Raw genomic sequence first — 18,617 nt, forward strand, 5'->3', positions numbered from 1 at the left:
TTCAATATAAGCCTCTCAAACTTCTCTAATATAAAAAGATACATGTATAGTCCTGTTTCCATTTTCATCCTATTAGCTTTAATGAAGAAGAGCTGTGTATCACCGAACCACACCGGAGAACATCATATTAAGTTCATGTTCCTAAAAGAATGTCCCCATAGCAAACAGAAAGAAGCTGACAATTTTTTTTAAAACAAGCATTTTTATTTATTTGTCTATGTGAGCATATTGTCATGTGAGGCCAGAAGAGAACATTGGATTCCCTGGAATTGGAATTAAAGGTGCTTGTGAGCCACCAGACATGGGTGCTGTGAATTGAACTCCAATCCTCTGCAAGAGCAGGGGGAACTCTTAACTGCTGAGCCATCTCTCCAGCCCCAACCCTGGGGTGTTGGTTTTGATATGCTATGGGACAGTACTTGTGTATTTCTTCTCCTTCATTCCACGAAGTGAACTTGTTAAGTAGGGATTTCTGTCTCTTACTTAAAGATGACAAAATGGAGCCATCAGAGGAATTTGTCCCCGAGTCACACGCCTAGTGCCAAGATAAGCCAATCCCCTTTGCACAGTGCACTGCAGGGACACACAGCAGTCTGGCTGTAGCTGTGATATCTCATGTTCTCCTCGGCTTCTCTCCAAGCCCAAGGGGACTTCTTGACTTTCCTTTGTGTGGTAACAACCTGTATTCCTTTTTCAGTTTCCATTGTCACATTAACCAAACGCATTCTGCTTTGATCTCCTAAGGGAGTGATTCAGACTGTAGACGTATGCTCTTCTGTAAAATTTCCAAAAAAGATAAAAACCAACGTTTAAACTCGAATCTGTTTCCTGTGTGGCACTCCAGAGGGTGATTTCAGCAGACAGACACGCGTGTGGGAACAACTGACGGGCGCCTCTTCCTTCAGGCTTCGAAGCTATAAACAAGCTCTCAGTCCGACTCAAGACTGTTATTGAAAAACCCAGAAAAACATTCAGCATGACTGCCTCCTGCTGAAGGGACGAACCCCAACTCAGAAACGGGCTCCGACAGTTAGTGAGTGGCGCCTCATCAAAGAAATCCCACTGAGAGCCCAGCGGAGATATTCACTGGGTTTTATAAACACACACATGCTCTTCAGATCCTTACCACACACAAAGAAATATTAAAAGTAGAACTGAAAAGGAATCTCTGTGGCTTTTTATCCTAGGGAACTATTGCCTAGCAGCTTCCTAAGGCTAAGCAACGTGACATAGGTTCTCAGTAGCAGAACTCATGATAAGGCGAACAATAAGTCTGAGAAGTAGGGGACAGACACTGAGCACCAGCTACCTTAAAGTCACAGCCTGATCCCTGAGCTAGAGCTAAGTCTAAATCCTTCAGAGGGAACATTGGTTTATGACTGGCCTATTCATGTGTGTCCATGTATGTGCATATGTGTGTGTGTGATGTTCAAATGAGTTTCTGTATGTGTGTGTGTGCTAACAGTATATGTATGCACCTACCTGTATCTGTTACTGTATGTGTAAGTGTGGGATATATGTGTGTGCTAAAAGTGTATGTATGCACCTATCTATGTATCTGTGACTGTGTGTGTAAATGTGCAGTGTGTGTGTGTGTGTGTGTGTGTGCTCAAAAGTGTTTATGTGTGTATGTGCTAAAAGTGTGTGTGTGCACCTATGTATCTGTGATTGTGTAAGTGTGGGGCGTGTGTGTTTAAATGAAATGTATTTCTGTGTTTGTGTGTATGCACTTACCTATGTATCTGTGACTGTATGTTTAAGTGTCCTGTGTGTGTGTGTATGTGTGTGTGTGTGTGTGTGTGTGTGTGTGTGTGTAAGAAGTGCATCCGTACAGTGTAAACTATTAAAGAATAAAGAGTTCTGACACCTGGAGAAACAGGCACGGCAGGATATCTCTCCCTATGGTAGTATAGCTTGTGTGGGTTTCTTTTACTCATGTAGCAAAGTTCCCAAAGGAGGGATTGAATAATAGATGATGGTTTAAACTCTAGAATGAAACACGTATCAGGACCATGTTGGGAGGTAGCCAAGTGGTCATGTTATAGAGAGGTGAATAAGGTGCATACTCTGCTCTTAAAAAGATCAGCAGAAAAACAGAATTAGCAACTGGGTCATGACAGCCGCATTACTACGTGTTAACTAAGAAGTTGGGCTCTGGGTATGTTTATCTCACGGTGAGATCAGGAAACACTAGTGAAACACTGCAGTTCCAGCATGTGCCGAACTGGGGATAAAGGGGGGCTCATTACCTGATCCCTGCAGAGTGAGATAAAGCCCCAGATATATTCATACAGTCGCCTATGAAAAAAACAGCCGAGTTATAACTGGTAAAGGAGGAATGACACCAAATAAAAGTTAAGAGTTTATATGAGCAAAGGGTGATTCATGATTTGACTCATAATCTCCTTCCAGATTTGTGCTGAGGCCAGAACGAGGTTATGGCCTCTGATTCCCAGGCTTCACAGGCCGGGTCCAAAAGTACAGGAGAAAAACAACTGGACTGCCACCACTGGCAGTCTGCGCCACGCTGCCATGGTCTGCCACATGGACGCGATTAGCTCATTGACTAAATCATGATTCACAATTATTCAATGGGGGAGATGCCTCCAAGTTCACATTTTGACAGTGTCAAGGTTCACAAACCCAGCCGAGACTGGGGCATCCTGCTGACCAGTCCCAAATCCCCTCTGAGTCTTGACCTACTGACCAGGAGGACAGGATAGGAGCCACTCAGTCACCAGCATGGATGCTTTGTCTCTGTCTCTAGGTGAGACTCACAAGGCATACCAGGCCACAGAGAAAGCCTTGTGCTGTTCCCTTGGCTATCTGGCCTGCTGCCTGGAGCTGGAACGACAAATCTGCACGTGAGACTCGGGACAGCGTACAGGGCAGCAGAGGTTACAGGAGGAACTCAGAAGGTCCCCTCTAGGTACAGGAGGCTTGGCTGCCATCCAGGCCAAATGATAGAAACAATGGACAGCTAGATATTAGTCCCTGGGAGAACACTATGGGCATCTGTGAGTACAGAGGACACGAGTCAAGGGTCCAAGGTGTGACCACAGAGCCATCTTCCCAGCTACAGAGAAGGGCTCTGGCTGTGGAAGCCTGTCTTCGAAAACTTCTTCAGTGGCTATAGCTATGACAGATGCCACTCAGCTGCTGTCCAGCTGCATTATGAAGGGCTTTAGGAGCACCTCAATCTATAGATGCTGGCACTATAGGGAAGCAATAGAACCAAGAAATGGCATCACCAGGAACACTGCGGTTCCCTAAGGGAGTATAGTATTTTCTTCATAACTACCCTCATTTCTACCAGATATCATCACAGCAAGACCAAGTTAATTTAGGTTCATTAAACACAACTTGGGTACTTACAGAAGTGCAGAACAGCCTCTGGTTTACCATGTGGTGTATGTCTAGTTGGTTGCAACTTTCACAGGGACTCTCTGAGCCACTCAGTACTAGAAAGGTAAGCACGTTAACTACTTTGAGACATCCTGGGATCCCTCTGAGATATCCAGAGTTAGCATCAAAAGAACTCCACTTACAATGTCATTGTGACATGGTTTAAAACACTTAAGTGAGACTACTAGTCACCGTGGAGCCCTGCTTAGTTTCCCAAAGGTACAAACACAAGATTCAAAACCAAATACAGAAAGTTATAGAGTTGTAGAAAATCCTGTCAATGTTAAGAGAGATACTCACCTTCCTTCAATGAGCAGAGGCAGGGAAAGCTGGTGGTTAGCACAGGGGATGGTTTTGATGTTTTCGCTTCATCAGAAGCTTCATTTGCCCTACCTGAGGTCAGGTAGCCTTGGTGACTAGATTCTTAGAAGAGTTGCCAGCATGCTTAGAGCAATGCATACATACATCATGCTTGGAGCAGTGCACACACATACACACATACACACACAGAAGCAAATGCACTACATCCACTCACACTTGCACTTTATACATACTTGTTTTTACTCACGCATGTGCGCATGCACACACATACACACCACACACACATAAATCAGTGCCTTCCTATAGGCCTTGGCCAGCACAACAGTCCATCCCTGATTACTAGTGAAGCCAACCAAAAAGGAAGAGGCTCTCCCCCGCCTCTGCTGATAATCTTCACGGAAAAGCAACAGCCTCCTCAAGACCATCCTTACTCCAGTGCTTGTGACAGTCGCTGATGTCTGTCTGTCTGGGAGAAATTGATACTTTGGGACAAAACATTTACTTTTATCTTAGTGTTATTTAGCATTTTCTCTATTTCCCAAGATCATCTCAACTGTACTTTTTTAAGTCCAAGGTCCAGTGGAATACTCCAGACACTGGTTCACTCTGACGGGAATCAGCATGACTTCCCATCCCGCATGGCAGGTGTTCTTTTCCAGTTTCTGTTTCCAGCAATAGCTCAGGAATGAAGAATTCAAAGTCTTGGTGTAACTTTAAAATCAAGTCCTTGTAGAAACCCCCACTCGGGCTGGATTTTTGCTAATGGCCTGTTGCATTCTGGGTGTTTTCCGTGACCTCCGATTCCACTTCTTGTGTACCCTCACCAAACCGATGTGGACGAGTGGATGCCAAAAGTATTTCTGAATCACCCAAGAGCTAAAAGAAAGACCATGAGCTTTTTAGAATAGCATGAGGTTCTAAAAAGAAATCCACCCTCAGAAGCAATGGAACTTACCATGTTTCTCTGTGATCAAAACCACCATAAAGGACATTGTGTCCTAAGCACTCAAGGGCAAGAGGAGCCTGTAGGTCACTGGTCACTGTCCTGAAATGAGAGTAGCTGGGGCACATAACACAGCACATAGCACAGACATGAAGCCATGGAGGTCTGTCCCTTCCTGTCCTTGAAGCCACCGTCACCCTGTGTAGACCTCAGAGTCACCCCTCACTTGGAATTGTGACCCAGGATCTCTTCACAGATTCACACAATACTTTGTCCCAGAGGAGTCTACTCCACACTGCCAAGTTCCCTGTCTACCGTCTGGAAGCCTGGAAGATGTAGGAAGGGTCTCCCTGGGCGGGATGATTGTTAGCTGATCCAAGGAGATGCTGGCAGAGTCTCTTCCTTAGCGAATTACTATTCATACCCCATTCCTTATATCCTGGTGATGAGCATGGTGCACACCTATCAGTCTTCATGAGGCTGGCTGACGTGAGTTCTTCCACAGAGCCTGGCCAACACTTTCTGAACTACGTTTGAAGTCTGTAAAACCCAAGGCCCAAACCCTAACAGATAACCTCCTGGGATCCCAGGGTACATCTTAGTGGTTCTACGTGGTAATGAAGAACTTCTTCTTTTATTTTAAACTATTCACTGCTTAAAGCACTGCAGTGCTGCTGATCAAGTTCACTGACCGCAAGAACACTGTACTGGAACATTACCTCCGTTCTGTCTGGATCGAGACTTACCTTTCCCATTCTCTGAAGGTGCCAAGGCATTTCTGAAATTCTCTCAAGGCTACTGGCAGAGTTGCACCGGCCTCTGCGATTGCAGTCAGCTCGGGATCAGATAGGAGCCAGCCTGTCTGCGAGAGGGGCTGGAGATGTAGCCACGTGCTATGCCCCATGCCTGGGCACAGGCTGCCACCAGGAGCCCTGCTGGTGTTCATGGCTTGTGCTGCCACCGAGGGCCACAGTGGTGCCTGTGGCCCATGCTGTGGCACGGGACTATGTTGATGTCCATGGTCTGTACTGCTACTGGAGACCATGCTGAGGTCTGTGGCCTGTGCTGACACTGGAGACCACGCAGATGTCCATGGTCCATGCTATTGCTGATGGTAAAGAGCGAAGAATCTTCTGCTGTGGTATCAATGAGTACAGGCCCACAGTTGAGAATGAGAGACATAGATGGTTTCTGTGACAACCCACCCACCCCTAAAAGAAACAGACTATATAGGAAGCCGTTAAAGGGAACTCTTACACACTATGATAGGGATGCTAAAGTGCAGCTCTTCTAAGTTGATGGTTTCTGGTAGCTGTGGGGCTGGGGAAGGACTCGGGGTTCTTAGAGACGGGTCACTGGGAATTTGACCAGGTTCCAGTGAGTATATGGGCATTGACTTGTTTTTTTTGTTTGTCGTTTGTTTCTTCCTTCTTTTTTTCTAGGAGGAGGTCACAAGGATGGGAGAATGGACCAAGGAGGGCTGGGAACTGAGTGTGATCAAGATGCATTTTGTGACATTGCCAAATAATCAATAAAAATATTATGTTGGGGAAAAAAAAACCTGGTCATACATGTGACTTACGGGGCCATGCAGGCTTTTCCACCTCAGGGAAGACACGATTTCTATAAACTGCTACAAGCCAAACACTTCATAGACAGGAAGTTGTTTGTGTCTCATGAAGGTCTCACACCTGATTAGCCAACCTCCATCACAAAGAATGTCCCCAGGCTCCTGATGGTCTCCACGTGCCTGGAGCTTCCTGGGACTCCATGTGATGACAATGTTGTTAACAACACAGTCCTCAGATTGGCTTCTCCTCAGACACAGCTGTCCTCCCTACACACAGTGTGGCTGGCAAAGCAAAGGCTAAGTCAGCTCCAAGGAGAGCACGGACTGACACATACCAGGGATTACACCGAGCACAAACTAAATGAACATGCCAGTAAGACCAAGATCATCACATGTGTCCATCAACTTATATGATCAGCGCCAGATAAAACTTATGGCTGGTTCTGGTACCTTTTTAATCTGGTGAGAGCTGAGTCCTTGTCAGTTTTGCTGTCTAACTAACACCTCCCAGTATTTCACCATTCAGCACTCACCATTCACTATTGTGTTTAGACCATAAAGATGTCTGCATGTTTCTTTGTCTAAGTAGCAGCTACAAGGTATAAGTGGAAAGGTCTATGACATCATAAGAAAGACAACGGAGTCCTGATCGTTGATAGCCCCTAGGGAAGCCAAGATACCCCACACCAGCTGGTGAAACTCTGACTGTAGCCCTGGCTTCAGCTTCTGCATTCATATACCACGGAAGGCATTAGACTCATCTTCTAACCATACCTGTTAAGGAATAAACTCTTTCTCACTTGACCATTTTTATCAGCAAGGTGCATGGTGGGTACCAGACTGAAGACAGCAAAGAATTGATACAATGATGGTAAGTCTGACTATATACAATCCAACCCTGGGGCATGAAAGTACCTCGGTATCGGAATGATGTCTCTCTCCTGAAATCAAGCCCCCACTAGTAGGGACCAAAGTATCAGCCCATAGGCAGCCATGATGACCAGCATTCCTCACAACAGGGGACACAGTCCCAGAGGCAGGGGTGGGGACCTAACTGCCCTATGCCTAGAACAGAGCCATCCTATAACCATGGGGGGAAGAGGATTATGGCACCAGATGATTCTCTAGTTAGTTCATCTCAGCACTCATGCGTACCAAAATAGTCTTTTGAATAATCGAAATGTAATATCCAGAGCTATAAAATGCAGGGAAGGGAGGGAGGAAGAGGAGGAGGAAGAGAGGATAAGAGGGGAGATCCTTCTAGCAGGTAACTGTAAGAATCTAATTTGCTAGCATAGCTCCAGGCCAGAAAGCCATGCTAATAGCATTATTATCAGCACACCAACTTTCTTCCTTCTGGCTGCTTTAATAGATGAATATCAAGTTCCAAGCTGACCTGTGATCCGGGCTCAGCATTCTGGCGATTGGGGTCAGCAGGAGAGTACCTCCACAGGCTTCTCCTCCAGGAGTTGCTTTCATTTCCAATTAGTCGCCTGTTTCTCACAGGAAACCTTCGGGGCTGGCAGCAGAGTTGAGTTGAGCATTTGAGGCATGCATGACCCATTTCTTACTATATCATCTTTTATTACTCTTATTTCCGGTCATTCACTACTCCCCAGCTCCAGGAAGACTGCTGCAGACTTTGGCTCTGAAGAGTGTTCACTAGTAGGAAGTTTGTGATTTGGACACAACAGAGTGGAAGCAAAGACTGAGCTCTACCTGAAAGAGTTAATTTTGTCAATTGACACTTTATGGTGCTGGTTATTGGCTCAACCAATCCCGAGGATTTAACACAGTAGACTCGATGACAATGCTATTTAACAGGCCAAATGTTTTTAATGGATTTGTATGGGAGGGTGTATGTATAGGTGTTGGGGGGGTGTGATACTGGACATGTACAGGTGACATGCACATGTATGCATATACACGTGGAAGACAGAGGCTATTACCTGGTATCATTCCTTAAGACATACCTCCCTTTGTTTTTGAGACAAGGTCTCTCAGTTGGACCTAAAACTTCCCCATTAGTTTGGCTGGCTAGCCAGTAGGCTCCGGGGACTTCCTTGCTTTCTCTACCTCCCTAGTACTGGGATTAAAAGCTACAGCCAGGATTTTACATGGGTGCTGGGTATCAAACGTGGGACCTCATGCTTGCTCAGCAAGAGTTTACGGACTGAGCTATCTCCCTAACCCCTTTACAAACGATTTAAACCCTCATGCAATAAAATGACTTCCACAATCACTATGTAATCCAGCAGGAATTCTCCCAGTAGGAATAATTCCTTCTAACAGATTTTTTTTTCCTACCACTAAGGCAGTAGCTTTCCATTAAGGGAAAGCTTTAACCCAGTAGGAAAACATACAAGCTAGCATTAAAATATATTTATAGACTTGTGTCAGAGGCACTTGGATAAAATCTCATTGTCAGGCTTCAAAATGACCTGTGTGGTAATGGGGAAATGTCCTTGTGCCCCATAAAGTAGCTGTCTGGGGTTGTGCTCAGGGCAAACAGAATATCTTGCATATACTGTGTGAGCTATTATTAGAGGAGAGTTTCCAAAAAAAAAAAATCTTTTTTTATCCAAGAAACTAGTTTCTCTGTTGCCCAATAAATTTAATTATGTATGTATTCCCGAAGAGTGTCCTAGTGTCATGGGCATCCCATTAGGGTGCAAACAAAAATGGCTTTGGAAATCAGATTTACAGCCTTTCTGTTGAGGGGAGTTTCTTTTGTTTTCCTTTTACCTTTTTAATATTTAGCATAATAAAAAAAAACCCTCTTACTCTTAGGTCAATATGATGACCTGGATTTACTCAGCAGATCCTAGAGGGTCTAGATATGGATTCGAGAGCCTCATAGTCAAGGATTCTTGCTGACTTTCTGTCTGGAGAGTGGAGACAGCACCAAGATCCCATCTCCCTCTACGTTTATCTGCAAGAGCCATGACAATCGTTTCCTTTGATACAGCGCTTCTAGAAGTTCTAGTGACGAGAGCAGAAGAAGAGTCAGGTGAGGAGAGAGAAGCTCCAGAAGGCTGGTGGGGAAAGACAGAAACTGAGGGCTAAGAAAAGTCCAGTTATTCAGAATATTGACGTACTCTTTAAAATCTTCACGCATGAAAAGTTCAACACAAAGCATAGCTTCCACCACAAAGGGGAAAGAGAGTTGATGCTGATGCTGGTATGAATGGCTAAGATCCAGGAACATTGACTCAGGTTACCCCCAAATCCATGGCCCAACAACATAGAAGCAGTTTCAAGAACTTTCTTACAACACAAATGCATTTGCTAACAATACTTGTTTTCGAATACATTAAGTGGGTTGTAGGAAAGCAAGGGCATCTCCGCTACAGGTCTCAGATGTTCCTTGATGATCTTAACTTCGGAGGTGATAGAAACTAATAGTTAGTTGGTGAAAGTTAATACACTGCAAAGATTTTATTAGGTAGCCATACATGGGTTAGACACAGAGCTGGGAATGAATGAGGAGTAAGAGAAGTAAAAACAGCTCTAAAGAGATATCTAAAAAGATAACTTAACTCTGGATCTCTCCGCCTGCAACATTCCGATCCTCCCTCTCATCACGTCCTAATCAGTCAATCAGCCTTGTAGAATCTTTGATGTGGGTGTGGCTGCTGTGTTCTGTGGTGAGGGGAAGGACACTTCAGTTTATAGTATCGTATGTTAAGAAGATAATGAACATTTCCCAGAATTACAGTCTACTTTATCTAGGACAGGACTCTCACACCTAGCTTTAGGACCCCTTCTGCTCCCCAATATGTGAATCAGTGTCCTGTCATTTAAATTGAGTCAAATGTAAAACTGATTTCCCCAAGAGGCTTGGCACTTTGAAATCAGCATGTAGCTAACAAATTAACAGAATTTATTTTAAAATAATCTTGGGGTTTTTTTTTTGTTTGTTTTTTGTTTTGTTTGTTTGTTTGGTTGGTTGGTTTTTTGTTGTTTTGTTTTGTTTTGTTTTGCTCCAAGTCATGAGACTAACTTCCTGCTGTAGTTAATCCTCTAGAATTAAAATAATGAAAAGTCACTCTAACTTAACTTCCAGCAAAAAGGCCAACTCCCGTGGAGGCCTGTTCACAAAAATGAGCAGCTTTAGCGAGAGCGTCTAAAGGTGTCTTGCACGATTCCATCTAGACTTGGACTACTGCAGCTGTGCATCTCTGGTCGTTCCTCCCAGTCTTCGGACAAGCCCTGCCTCCTGCTCCTTCCTGTGGGGCATGATGAGCATGAGACAAATGTCTCTCTGCGTTGTTTCCTATATTCAGCTTCTCTTCCCGGCCTTCCCGTTCTCAACATGGCCTCACCTCAGGACACCTAGGAATCACCTTTTCACCTCCAGCTGAGTTCCAACCCGTGCTTCACTGATCTTCTGCTGGTGGTCCCTTTGGTGAGCTTCAGGAAAATGAAGACTTTGCTTCATGTTTCCCTTGGTGTCTGAGCTTCCTCACAACATCCTGCCTAGGGTTTATAGCAGTAGCTCTGAACACTACAGGGGTTGCCTAAGACTACCGGAAAACACACACAATTACGTTATGATTCCTAACACTAGCATAGTTATAAAGTAACGGTGAAAATAAGTTTATGGTTGAGGGTCACCACAACATTATTAAAAGGCTCTTAGCGATAGGAAGGCTGAGAACCACTGGTTTATAGCAATGTGGATGTTTGCTGGTTCAGACTCTTTCCACTTCTGCCTGTCGCCTGTCCCAAGGCCACTCACACATCGTCAGTAATTTTTACAGTGGCACTGGCGAAGTGATTAGACACTCTAAAACACGAAGCATGGCCATTCTCTGTGAGGACTTCATCATTTTCCAGGTTGTTTGGGGGCTTCCTTGTCACTGTCAAGATGGCTCTCCTTCCCTCATTAAATAAGCACTATACTTCACACAGGCTTAAGTATCCAACCACATGTGTCTATAAGAAAACATGAAAGCTCACATCTCCTCAGTACCCATACAGCTTGACAATGCTACAAAAGGCTGGACCCAGTACAGAGGTAAGGCAGGGTCAGGGCTTACATATGATAAAGGAGTAAGTTATGTCTATCAGCCCCTTCTCTACAAGGCTGTTAAATGTCTCCTTAATGGTATGAATTAATGGGCACAATTCTGAATGCATGAGCTGAACAGAAATAATGTAATAAGTTCTACTTAGGAAAAAATGTAAACACGAAACAAATGAATGTTGCAGCACACGGCAAGAGCATGTATGTGTGGCATTTTCTAAGTGTCTATAGTCTCTACATATGAATAGAGAACAAAAACCATTTCCATATTTTTCTAAGTACTGTAGATCATTCTGTGCCCTTTAGTGTGTCTATCTATCCTGTTATTTTCAGAAATCTTCTTGGGAAGCCTAGATCAAGTTGTTTAGATATTTGCAGAATCTGATCTTGTAGGCTGCCAACCTTGGGGTATGTCTATAAAAGCTAAGCTGTGTTGTGGATGTGGGTTTGGAATGACTTTGAATTTGTGACTTACCACCGACACTGAGGCCCCACAACAACCTTCCTGGCAAAAGATGAAGGGCTCACAGGAGAGAGTGGCTATGCTTCGTGTTTTAGAGTGTCTAATCATTTCACTCCTGATGAGTGTAGATTCAGGATAGCATGCCAGTTGGACTTAATAATGAACATCAAAGTTTAGGACCAAGTTTACAACCTACAGTCCCCTAAGATTTTCACAATAATGTTCTTGTTTGCGAAATGTCTATTCTAAAGATACGAGTTCCCTTTGAGAAGTGTTTGAAAGCATTAACAATCAAGCCTATTCATGTACAAGGCATATTCATAACTGCATGAATTTCAGTTGTTAAAAGATGGGAAAATACCTAAGAGTTCATCAAAAATGGATCAATGGACAGATTGTGATATATCATTACAGATTTAAGGGTGGAATATTATCCATCCTTAAAAAAAAAAAAAAAAAAAAAAAAAAAAAAAAAAAAGAACAGGGCTTTGATACACAGCACAAATGACTGAACCTTGTGAATCTATGCCAGATGAAGCCATACACAGAACACCTCTTACATTTAAACGAACAGCCGAGAGTAGAAAAACCCATAGCAACAGAAGATTGGCAGCCATGAGGGCCGAGGGGTCTGGGAATACTACCCAGTAGAGCATAAAATATTGTGGAATTATCAGTGGGTAGTGGTGACAGTTGCAGAACATGTAAATATCCTAAGAGCCAACAACTTGCTCATTATAAAGTTAATTTTCAATGTTAACAAAAGGGAACATGATGTGCCAATGGTGGAAAAGTAAATTACTCTGGCCACCATGGCAACCAGGGTAGAATTCCCCCCCAGAAAACTAAAAATGAGTATGTGTGCTGCCTGACCCAGCTGTGCCACTCCTGGATATTTATCCAAAGGACTGCAGGTTCACCCACCACCGACACGCCTGCACATCAGTGTTCACTGCATCACTGTACACAGTAACCGAGTTTTGTAACCAGCCTGGGTACCCCATCACAATGGAAAGAGTGTTCTATATGCAAGATGGGAATTTTTTAAGTCAAAAAGAAGAATGATGTTAGGTCATTTATAGGAAAATGGGTACAACTGGGGATCACTATATTAACCGAAGTATGTCAGTTTCACGGGGACACACACTTTATGTATTCTCTCATTTGTGGGTCCTAGACTTTATTGATACATAAGTCATGTATATAAAGACATAAAGGCAAGCTGTCTAGGAGAACAATTATGTTCCAAACATATTACATGTGTACATGAAAATGGCCTTATATAGCTCAGTATATTAAAAAAAAACTTGCAGTAACAACAATAAAACTTAATATAGCGTCTAATTATACACTATATGACTTTCATTACAAGTCAGTAGTGATAGAAATTCGCCTTGCACTTTAGATGTCACTGCAGCCACAAAGAGATGCAGTCAGCTAGATCAAATACTAGGTGTAAGCTGCAGGCTAACTCCTCTGGCCATTCCAGCTTCACACCTCTCCTGAAGAACATACAGAAACTTTCACTGGCTCAGTGAGATGCAGGGAGTGTGGCATATAGAGCAGCAGTCACTGTCAACCCTGTCCTACAGAGGTGGAAAATGAGAGCAAGAAGCAACCTGCCCTGCCAGTCAGAGCCAGCAACTTGGTCTCCAGGTCAGAATCCAGACTCTAGCTCTGTGCTGCATGTATAGAAAAACATACACATATAAACATGTGGAACCACAAAGCATGGTTTAAATTTACAGATATATAAATGCAGTCACCTGACATAAAATGCACATTATAATTAAGCCATCCTTGGTAATGCCTCTGCAAAGAGTCAGCCCCTGTCTCTTTGAACAGCAGGGCAGGATGCCACACTAGGGTGGTTGTCATGGTGGAGACACAGACACCCACAGCTAGAACTATGCAGGCAGAAAATGAAGCTAAGCTATTCAACAACAGATTTGACTAGGCCCCAGTGCACATGGATTTTCCAAGCCCATGCAAGCACGGTGCTTACTGGTACATCTGAACCATCCGTCAGTATCTTGGATTCCTCTCTTTGTATCTGCTTTCTCTCCCATGTAAAGAGCAGATGTAACTTCCACTGTTCAAGGCTCCCCCCCTCCCATGAAACCCTATTTAATGAGACCAAAGGAAAGTATAATTTCCCTACAAGACATGTAAGATCTGTGGGTGGTGAACTGAAGCCTGTGATGCTATAGATGGAGACAGGTGACCAGAACAAGGAAAAGAAACGGAGAATGATTCCATCCCCTCCTTCCGCAGCACCGTGGGTCACCCGTGCAGTGCTCAGTGAAGCTACAGTTTTCTGTCACAACACTGACATGCCTCCCATGGCTGCATGAACATGTCTACCAGTGTTGGCTGCAGAGAAGCCTGAAGAAATAAGATAGAAGATGGCTAAAATTAAGATAAAAGAGTCGAGTTGAGCATGTTCTAAATAAGATGCATATTGACTGAGACACTATGGCCTAACTGTCCCCCTCTACTGAAGTCTGAAAACAATGATACTTGAGATTATGCTATGCAAAGTGGATCAGGGTAGGGAGTTCCCACTCTCTGTGAATCGAGTCAACAAGGCTCCCTCCAGCCCCTGGCTGACCCCTTGTCCCTGAAGGGTCTGGTGAATGGAGGTAAAGACATACATATGGTGAAGACTCCAGAGAACTCAGCTGAGACAGCAGAGAAGAGTCAGCTGTCCCCACTCAGGGTACAGCATGATCACAAAAACAAGCTTCTTTTATGATAGTGAAAAATTGTAAACAAAACTACTGGCTTCAGCCAAGGAATTGCAGCAACATATAATCCCCCGAGAGTGACAGTGAGGTTTTTAGGCCATAGAAGCATGTATAATTTACTCAGCCCACATTCTTTAAATTCACTGCTGGAGCAACGGAATACCACCAAATGTTCTCTACATCTTCAAGTGATTTTTTTTGTTGTTGTTTGCTTTTGTTACATAAATCATGGGGGGGGGGGTTTGTTTGTTTTGTTTTTTTTAAAAAAAGACCTAACCTATGCTCTGAAACTTGTTAGGATATGTCTTTAATTAGAGCACATCCTTAGTTTAAAGTATGCACAGCTTGTGGAATCAACCCCACTGTTTATTTGAAATCTCTGAAGCTGAACAGGCCAAGCCGTTAGGTACAGTCAGGAGTGGGTGTGAACAGGTCTTTGGGTACAATAAGGAGTGGTGTGTGCAGAACATCACCAAATGTTCACAAGCACACGGCACCACCAAATGTTCACAAGCACACAGGGAACTCACACAGAGGACCTGGGCACTCTGGCCTTTGAATCACTTCCATCCACTTGCCACCCACACTGCTGTTGTGTAAATCAGCAGGCTAAAGGGTCTCAAGATCTATGCTCCCGAGACTAACTCCCCATGTTCTGTGGCCTTCAGACTCTGGGGGGTGGATCAGAGAGAATACTTTTGGCTCTGCTGGCTGATGGGACTTGCCCTCTTCTCATGAGTCCCTAATGAGGAAGCCATGGCTCCTCACTTGCCTTAGAGCATGTTTGGACAAGGTAGAGATGAGAAAAAACAGGATTTATACACCTGAGAGTATAAACTCAGGGCCTCTGCTCTCACTGAAGTCTCACACCAGGCTCCAAACCAGAGAGATGTCTCCTCATTCATGGTGGCTTTTCATTGAACCTATGGACCCATGGGAGGGTCTAACACCATCATATTTTCATGCCTGTCATTTAGAGATGGAGTAGAACTCCATACTCTGGCATTACTACAAGTCAGATGTGGTGTGTCAGTCCTGGTCTCATATGGAAAACGCAGGGGACCTCAGCGTCTGGTTTCCACACAGTTGCAGGGGTCTGGGGGAGCTCAGTGCATCCCCCTTACGGGCTCTGAATGGAGCATCACACTTGTCTGGGAAGTTATCCTTCTGCAGATGCAGCTGAGCTGTGCAGAGTGTCTAGCGTCTCTTCCAGCACATTCCACAGCTCACAGCTAATGTAAACCAGCTCTGCTGAGAGGGAAGTCAGCAGATGAAGAACTTCCCCCAAAGGCTTGGGCCACTTGAACCTTGCCCATAACAACTCTACAGGATCACTTTGCATGGATAGGTGAATAAAAAAATGTTTAAAAGCCCCTAGCAGACTCTGGTCACTCCAGGAACATAGGTCGGCCTTAGGCTGGGTGGCCATTCAACTGCCATATGGGCTTCAGAGCAGGCAGGATACCAGACACCAGCTTGAGCTTCATAGTTTTGAGCCAGACCACCTGGAGCCCAGAGTTCTTTGGAAGCCACTGGAATGAGAGGACCTGAACCCCAGTCCTAAGACATATTCAAGATGGCCACAAGATCCTGTTTCTTCATACACACACACACACACACACACACACACACACACACACACACACATACACTCCTGCTTCTTCCCATTATTTTCACTGCCTCCAGCGCCCTCCAAGGCAAGAAGCGAATAACCAGCATGACTTCTCTGGTGGATGACAGTGCTCTACCACACTCTTCCACAAGCCTAGAGTCATCTCAGTCTCTTATTGGTGCTCCTTGGTGTTCCTTGGCTCCCTATTCCTCTGGGACCCACAGCAGCTAAGTCCTCTATCCTTGAAGACATCAGCTCCAGGTCATTTACCTTTCACGGCATCAACGAGAACTACAAACCACAAACCCACAGGTCAATGAGGCTGTCTCAATGGAACATAATTTAACTCTTCTATCTACCTAACTCAGGCACAGTAGTGGGGTCACTCGCTCCCCTGTAGTGTGTGTGTTCATTTGGACTTTTGTGAAATCAGGAGATCTGATGAGAGAGCTATGTCTGTGTACCTATTCATGCATGAAAGGGGGGGATATCCATTTGGGGGTCTAGGAAAATAAAAAATGATAGTCTTTTCTCTGAAGCAACAACATATTGATCAAAGATCTCACTCCAAGCCACTAACATTGGCAGCTAAGCAGACTGGAAGGGCCATGTGTGAGGAGCCAGGAAAGGGAGCCATCAGAAATGTCAAGAGGATATTTAAAATGTTAGCATTGTGTTTAGATGGTTATTTTAAAGTATTTTAACACGCCTCATGGTTGAAATGTGGTTGTTTTTTTTAAAAAAAAACTAATTTTAAAATAACAATGCCGAGCCAATGAACACAGTTGGGCAACTGAACGAGACCCTAGAATATGGGCTCCATAAAAGCATTGTTGAGAGACTCGTGTGTTGTATTAGCTTGGGGAGCTTTGGGCGAATTCTTAGGGAGCCCAAACATGGAACATCACACAGTGAACCCTAAGACCCCAGAAGTTCTGAGTGAGCTTGGTGAACATTCTGTGTCTCGTGTCATGAGGTTGCAGACTTGAGGGACAGCAGACAGTATCCCTGATGGTTGGAGGCTATGGGACTTGTGGGTCCTTACAGGTCTGACTGTGTGACACAGGCAAGGGTGAGGGAGGCTCGCTGCCAGCTGTGTCTTCATCAGTGACGCTACTAAAGAAGAGAATGAAGACACAGGCCATCCCAGGTGTGTAGCAGAGAACGCCTAATATTCACATGTAGACTGTCATTGGCTGAAATTTAAGTGGATGATAATAGTGACCGGGTGAAGCCAAACCTTGTCACTCTGAATTTTCATATTTCAAGTTCCCCGTGTGTTGTCGTCTGTGTGGCAGGAAAGCATCAGGGTGTCCTCAGAACTGATTGCCTGATGTTATGTCAGCTGCACTTGAACTTGCTAGGACCTACACCCGTACGTAAGATGGTGAGTGTGGAAGGACACTGGGCTGCACGGATGGGGTTCAGTTGAGAGTCGAGTGTACCCTACAATATTGTTGAGCTTTCAGGAGACTACACAGATACCTGTTGCAAGCTGAAAAAGCGCTACTGACCCGCCTGGCCTACATGACCTCTCAGGTGCACCCAGCCTGCCTTAAACTCACTCAGAACACCGACATTTACCCACAGAGGAAGCCTTCATTCAACCCAAAATCCATCTTATAGACCATGCTCAGGATCCCCTGTGATTTGTTATAATCCTATACCGAGAAGCTGTAAGAATACTGTCATCCCACTGTAAGGATGAGAACTCTAAGTTAAGCAACTGTAAACCAGGGACAGTTGAGATTCTAAAGAATGTGTCTGCTCTGGAGTCCTGGAAGTGTAGCAACTGTACCTCACCCAGAGCAGCTGATGGCAACTCTGATTCTCAGCATACCCAGATGCTCCCGATCCCCACACAAACCTCGCTTTTCTATGGAGTCTTAAGGAGGCAAACCGAGGCACTGTGGCCACAGGAGAAAACTGATGTTCTTCTTTACAAAGACCAGATATCTTTGTCTTAATTACACATCAGACTGCAGAGGTTTTACCAAATCATCTCTCAAGGCTGATAGCAGGAAGTTTTCTCTTCTTAAAAATTTCCATAGCCCCAAGCTGTGCTGGAACAGCCATGCCGTACCAGAATTGGAAGAAGACAAATTGCCTGGCTGATCTCCAGACCTGTGGGAAAACAGTGGTTATCAAACAGAAGCCATCTTCAACAACGGAAGATGAGTAACATCTGCCAGTAACAGCAGCAGGCATGAGTCGCCAGTTCTGGCCACGTACACAGCTCAGCTGCCCAAACATGCAACCACACCTCTGACAAGAGAAATGGCAACGGACACACCTCTGCCTCCCCGGAACATGCCAGCGCTCCAGTTTCCAAACTAATTCTCTGTGTAGACCTAGACAAAAGCCTTTGTGGGAGAACACTGGGAAAATGTCCCGATTGCTGTCTTACATGCTTAATAAGGAAAACTACAAGGTTACCATGCATCTAGCTACTCCCTTACAGAGATGCTAAAGTATGTGAGGGAAGGACGGGAACATCAGTCACTGACCTGCCTGTGCAAATTTACAG

This window comes from Mus pahari, chromosome 21 (genome assembly GCF_900095145.1).
Source record: "Mus pahari chromosome 21, PAHARI_EIJ_v1.1, whole genome shotgun sequence".
In the NCBI taxonomy this organism is placed as follows: domain Eukaryota; kingdom Metazoa; phylum Chordata; class Mammalia; order Rodentia; family Muridae; genus Mus; species Mus pahari.